Source organism: Electrona antarctica (assembly GCF_951216825.1).
Source record: "Electrona antarctica genome assembly, chromosome: 13".
NCBI classification, from domain to species: domain Eukaryota; kingdom Metazoa; phylum Chordata; class Actinopteri; order Myctophiformes; family Myctophidae; genus Electrona; species Electrona antarctica.
In genome coordinates, this window is record NC_136794.1 from 35,254,831 (window position 1) to 35,260,992 (window position 6,162).

At 41.0% G+C, this 6,162-nt stretch overlaps 1 protein-coding gene across 2 annotated transcripts in view; it reads right to left on the reverse strand.

The window, feature by feature from the left end:
* The window catches only part of tmeff2a (transmembrane protein with EGF-like and two follistatin-like domains 2a), a 365,596-nt gene extending 360,896 nt beyond the window's left edge, over positions 1–4,700 (reverse strand). For both annotated transcript variants that reach the window (XM_079517922.1, XM_079517923.1), the window contains exons 1-2: positions 4,481–4,700; positions 3,255–3,368 (exon numbers count right to left, since the gene is read on the reverse strand). The gene's annotated coding sequence lies outside the window, so the exon portion shown is untranslated. The remainder of the gene's footprint in view (positions 1–3,254; positions 3,369–4,480) is intronic.
* Positions 4,701–6,162: the final 1,462 nt, after the last annotated feature.

Below are 6,162 nucleotides of genomic sequence, written 5' to 3' on the forward strand. Positions count from 1 at the left end.
GGGTTGGGGGGGTTGTACGTATATAAACGTATTTGGCAAGATAAGAATTAAGTGCAGTATACTTAAAGGGATAGTTCAGATTTTTTTAACTTAAGCTGTATTAACCAAAACCAGAGCAGAACTCCCACCACGGGACTTGGGCAATCAATTGAATACAGTTGCAACAGTTGCACTTTGATGCTGCTATATAAATATTTTAAGTTTTTCCAGAAAGCTTAGGTCAGGATTTGGAGGGCTTTTTAGAATCGGCCTCAGTCCAAAATGGGTTAAGTAAAAAAACGTATCCCTTTAAGTAAATATACGTGGTTACTTTCCACCACTGTAGACTAGTCTCGCTCTCATTAGTGCCACGGCAGTTATGATTGGCGCTCTGTGGATCCGCCTACGCCGCCATGTGTGCATATAACACTGTAGCCAATATTTGACTGAGAGAATCATTCTGAATACTCTGTACGTTCTGCTTGTCACAATATCTCTCCGAAACAAGATTCAATGTTGTCCAAACTGGGATGAAGACAAAATTCATGAGTACCCCCCCCCCCCCCCCCCACACACACACACACACACACACACACACAGAAAAGTGTTGAATCAGCAATCTTTCTGTTCCTTTCCGATTTCTGTCAGACCCCACCCCGTTTGTCTCTCTTTACATTTCAGACATTTAGCTGACGTTCGTATCCAGAGTGACTTGCAGCATAAGTGCATCAGTGGAATACCTTTTAAAGCCCAGCTCACCACAACAGTCAGCTGGAAACACCATGTCTCTCCACTACAGTGTTGATTTTGTCGACCAAAACTATGACGAAAAATGTCTTTTTTTTCACTGACGAAAACAAAATAAAATCTAAGCTAAATGATTACTAAAACTATAACTAATTAACACTGACAATTTTGTCAACAAATAAAAGCTTGACTAAAATGTTAGGGAGGTACTAGTGTAGAAGAGATCAATGTTTGGTTGTGCGCAGGTGCTCTGAAATTAGCTGATCTACAAAAAAGCTCACAATGCGCCGCGACACGTTGTGAGCTTGTAGCTCTGAATGCAAATAAATGTATCAAGCAACGACACCATCAAGGCCCGTCAAAATACACTTTACTCGACTAAATCAACTGTAGATTTAGTCAAATAAACAATAATAATAATAATAATACAATACAAGCACACAAGTATTTACAAAAGGTGCTGTAATAATGAACAGTCAGCAAATCTTGGACAAATACTTACACACCCTAGAGCTACCGAAGAGAGTGCACAGAATTGGCCGTTCAGCTGTTTTTTGGGGGGCATCCCAGGTTATTGGAAGCCTCTTGCAAGCAACCGCAACCTAAGTATATTATGTCCTAGGATGCCAAGATCAACACAAGTAGATTGCACCAACGGATGTGCCATTCCAACTCTTCACGCTTTCCTGATCTTCTCCTGAAGGATATTTTCACTGATTAGCCTTGCAAATTCTACTGCTTTGCTACTGAAAAGAAGTGTCCAGCAGAGGAACTCTATCTATTCAGGGAATCTGAATAGAAATGATACGTAGCTTGCGGAGTTAGTTCAGTCAGATATACTCGAGCGGCTTTATGCTATGCTCATACTGTATAGGCCTACATATACTTGAGGGGTCACTATGTTAGCAAGACCCACACGTCATACGCTGATGTGGCAGTCAGCTGACCAATTGGGCGGGGTATTTAAGCTCACCTAGACTGCAAGCATTCTTCCTGCCTTCCTTCTGCATACAGTTGGAGGCCATCGATATTGTCCTTTTCTTTTTGCTGAGGTTTGCGTGATCTGCGCAAAAGGACAGTTAACCCATTTTGGGCGGGAACCCCTTTTGGTGTTTTAAACATTATGTTATAATTTAGCTATTGAAAAATAGCAGATCTACAAGCTCATAGCGCGCCACCGAGTGGCGCGCTACGAGCTTGTAGGTCTGCTATTTTTGAAAAATCGTGAAAATATTTATTTCAGAAAACTGGAGGATTTAGAAGGATTTTTTTAAATGTTGAGGTCAGGCCTAAATGGGTCAAATGATAAGGGACAATATCGGTGGCACCCAACTGTAAGCTCACCTAGACTGCAAGCATTCTTCCTGCCTTCCTCCTGCATATGGTTCCTGGTTGTTGTTATTGTTATGCACGGTTTGCTCCCACCGCCACCGGTGGGCTTTGTTATTTCTGTTCCCCATGGGGGGTTGTTATTGTATATCTCCCTGCTCTTAATGTGTAATGATGGTGTTTAATTGTCCCGAGCAGGGAGAAAATGTAGCAGAGCCGAACGCCAAGATAAATTATTATATGCACGCTTGTATTCTCATTCTATAATAAATATTGGTTAAATCTATTTGTGAGTTATCTGACTGAAGTAACATAACACCTTGGCAAATGCCCCCCTTTCTCACCGGTGATGTTCTGTTTCTGACAATGCACTGACTACTGAATTGCCAATGGCAGGATATGTTAAGTTCTCAAATGGCACATCTGTATAACCTACTAGCTCTGTGATGGTATGGAGTAGCAGCTGGTATCGAATGGTTTTGGTAATAAAAGCTTCCTCTAAGGCTAAGCTACAGTCAAAGGTGCAGCTAGGCCACTCCACACCAACAGCATCATCTAGTGGTTGGTGCAGACTGCCACGGTTTTCAGCCCGCGCGGTCCCCATTTGAAGCGACACCACCGGTATTGACCTACTTCCGGGAACACGGAAGCATATCAGAGGCGTACGTTAGATCCATGTGTTGTGATCATGTGTTGTTAGGGTTGTGAACACATTTTGCCCACGGGCCGCCAGTTGAATGGCACATGTACCTACAGTACATCTCTTCGACACACAGGCGAGTTCTAATAAGTCTCTCTCACACACACACACACACACACACACACACACACACACACACACACACACACACACACACACACACACACACACACACACACACACACACACACACACACACACACACACACACACACACACACACACACACACACACACACACACTATATTAGGATGCCCAACAGTCTGTGCCGCGCACATCAACAGGTGCAACATATCAAATTGTCAGTCGCTGATATTTATTATTAATGGCTTTTAAGGAATGCCATATCACTCCACAGTCCACACGCATCAATTCATGGGCTGGCTACATAGCCGACCACAAACAATAATAATATTGACCATTTCAGGCAGCTACAGGTTCTGCAGAGCGGCAGCAGCAATAACCAATAATTAATAATCATGAATGGAAATGTCTTACCTAGAGTATCTAGAATCCAAATGTGCCCGCTCCATCTTCTCCTTTGGTGTATGTCCAACTCAGTGTGGTGTAGCCATGCCCTTGTCTCTGGTCCCACTAAGAAGAGGCTGGCCTCTGATGGTGGACAGGACAGGACAGGACAGGACAGGACAGGACAGGACAGGACAGGTGGGGATTATGTGCTCAAGTTCTTGAGCGAATGTAATATGCACATACACAGAAAAGTGTTACCCTTAATCGCAGTCATTTGCAATAATCACAATTATATTTTTTTGCATAATCATAATCATTTCCATGTTAAAAAAATAGATGTTCAATATATTTTCAAAGAAGTATAGGAAATGGCACATCTACAAGCTTGTTAGATTGGCTAGTTGCATTATTCCATGTTTTAGCTTTGTTTAAGTGTAATATTATTCAATTATTTAAGTTACTTGTGCACCTTTAGTTTACAACACCAAAAAAGACCAAACAGAAATGAATTAAATCGCTATTATTTGAGAACCAACACCCCCACCCCCCCTCCCCAAAAAAATCATTCATCACCATACAAGATTGTATATTTCTCAATATTTCACACAATAGCTGTGATGCAACGCGTTGTGAGCTTGTAGATCAGTAGGCAATTATATGCTTTTAGTTATAGCTTCAGCCTACACCTTTTCGGGCCACTCAAGTGTGTGTCATGTATTATATATTGTTGTTATACGCGTTTGTCAAAAAAGGACCGAAATGACTACTAGGCTAGCAACACTAGATTTATTTTTTATATATAATGGGTTGAATCTAGAGCTGCAACACCAGCCATTGACAGACCATTCACATCCAAACAAAAAAGTCCTAAAAATCTGATAGTATTATGTTTACACCAACATTATGAATATGAAAAGCTTGAATTATCCTCTATCTGCAAAGTGTTTGTTTCATAATAATTCAAGCTTTCCGTACAGCTGCAATGTTGGTGGGTTTTTAACCTGTTTAATTAGCTCTCCCATGCTCTTGTCCATAGCCCTATGTGGCTGTCAATGGCTGGTGTTGCAACACGATCAACTTTAATAGTAAAAAAAAATGCATATAGTGTTGCAAATTGCAGCTAAAAATATAAAGTAGCCTGCTGTTTTTTTGTTTTACCATTTCAATAAAACAATAACAGTAGAATAACACACAAGTGAAGTGAACTGTATTGCTAAGCAGCTAACGTACAGTAGCCTGGGCGGATAACTCACCTGGGAAATCCATTCCATCAGGAAGAAAACAAACACCACCTGACGCAGTTCTTTGATGATAATTCACTTCTCTATCAACAGTCACACCACCGTGGTTTAGTTGTTTTATCTCCATGACAACTAACTAAGTGACAACTCTACTCGACATGTTTTAGAAGCTTACGTCCATTAGAAGTTGTTTAATTCAGTCTTTTAGGCCTAGGCCTACTTCCTAACGGTGCTTGTTGTCAAACAAACAATTAAGTTCCTCATGCGCAGAACTCGTCAACTCCCACCTGCAGTCTGATTCTAGGGACTGTCTGCAAACATGCATGGGTGTGTAGGGAGTGTCTGGCAATAAAAAAAATAAAAAATAGACCTATGCAAAAATGTTCCATTTGTACACAGATATGAACAGTGGTTTTAAAAAAAGTATTTCTTCAAAGCTGTGGTTTATTTCAAATACCACCTTGAATGGATTACAGGTGGTACCCAGCTATATGATGGATAGTTGTTAACCAAATGGACCCTATTGCCATTTAGCAACAAAAAAAGAAGAAGGTTTTTGTGCCAGAGCCATAGAGTAAGACCTGGTCACATGGTTGTACAGTACTCGCGTGAGCCCATAGACTCCAATGCATTGATCCGTAAACTTCCGGTTGTCCCTTTTAAAGGGACAAACCAATAGAAGTCTATGTAGAAGAGCCTGGTCCCATGAAGTGAACAGAGTTGTAGCCTATGTCTTACTCTATGGCTCTGGTTTGTGCCAACTGATATTATTATATTGTTGTATACTGTACAACAATAAATGGAAATTTGCCTTTGGCACACTGGCAGTCAGTATACAATGTAATGGCCTACTAGTGTGCCAAAGGCAAATTTCCATTTTATGTAAGATTTAATGGACAATAAAGTTTTCTTTGTGGGGGTCCCAGAGATAAATAATTGCATCAAAGTGGGGGTCCGCGTGGCCTGGCCTCATGCATATAAACTGGGGGTCCTTGAAATTCCAAAGGTTGAAAGTCACTGTACCTACTACTGTATGGCATTTAGCCTAATGTAATTTCTGCAGTCACTGCCTTAAATATTGTTGCTGTCGGGCAGAAACCTGTTATCTCCATAATATTTTAACTTTTTGTGGGTTTTTTCAGTAAATTAATGCCCTACTTGAACATGCTCCACAAGCTTGAAAGGTGTTTTGAGCTTGTAGATCTGCTTTGCTATTTTTGAATTATAGAATCCCGAAAAGTAACAGTGTTGGACATAATATAACCTGACAGATATGCAATGTTGTTTTACCGGCACACAACCTTCTAAAGTCTTTCACACTTTCTAGTGGATGTGTGCACATTAGTTTGACTTCATTTGGACCTCTTTGGATTCGCAAGCCTATTGATTTGTATTAACACGGATAAGAGATGCTAATGTGTTTCCAGCCTCTCTGAGCAGCCAAAACGCTGCTGGTGCAGGTGTTTTATGTGTGGCTGGAAATGACTTCCTCATTTGCATTAATAACTCAGATTGGCTCCTTAAAAGCCGGAACTATTCCACTGAGCAGGAGGAATTATTCGCATGACTGGCTGTTTTTTAGTTATTTCATTTTTTTTACTGCGATGTCAGCTCAGATTAATTATGGCGCATGATTACAGCCAAGGTGTGAGACGGTTTAAGCCAGCTGTATCGGTCCTCAAAGCAGGGTCCGG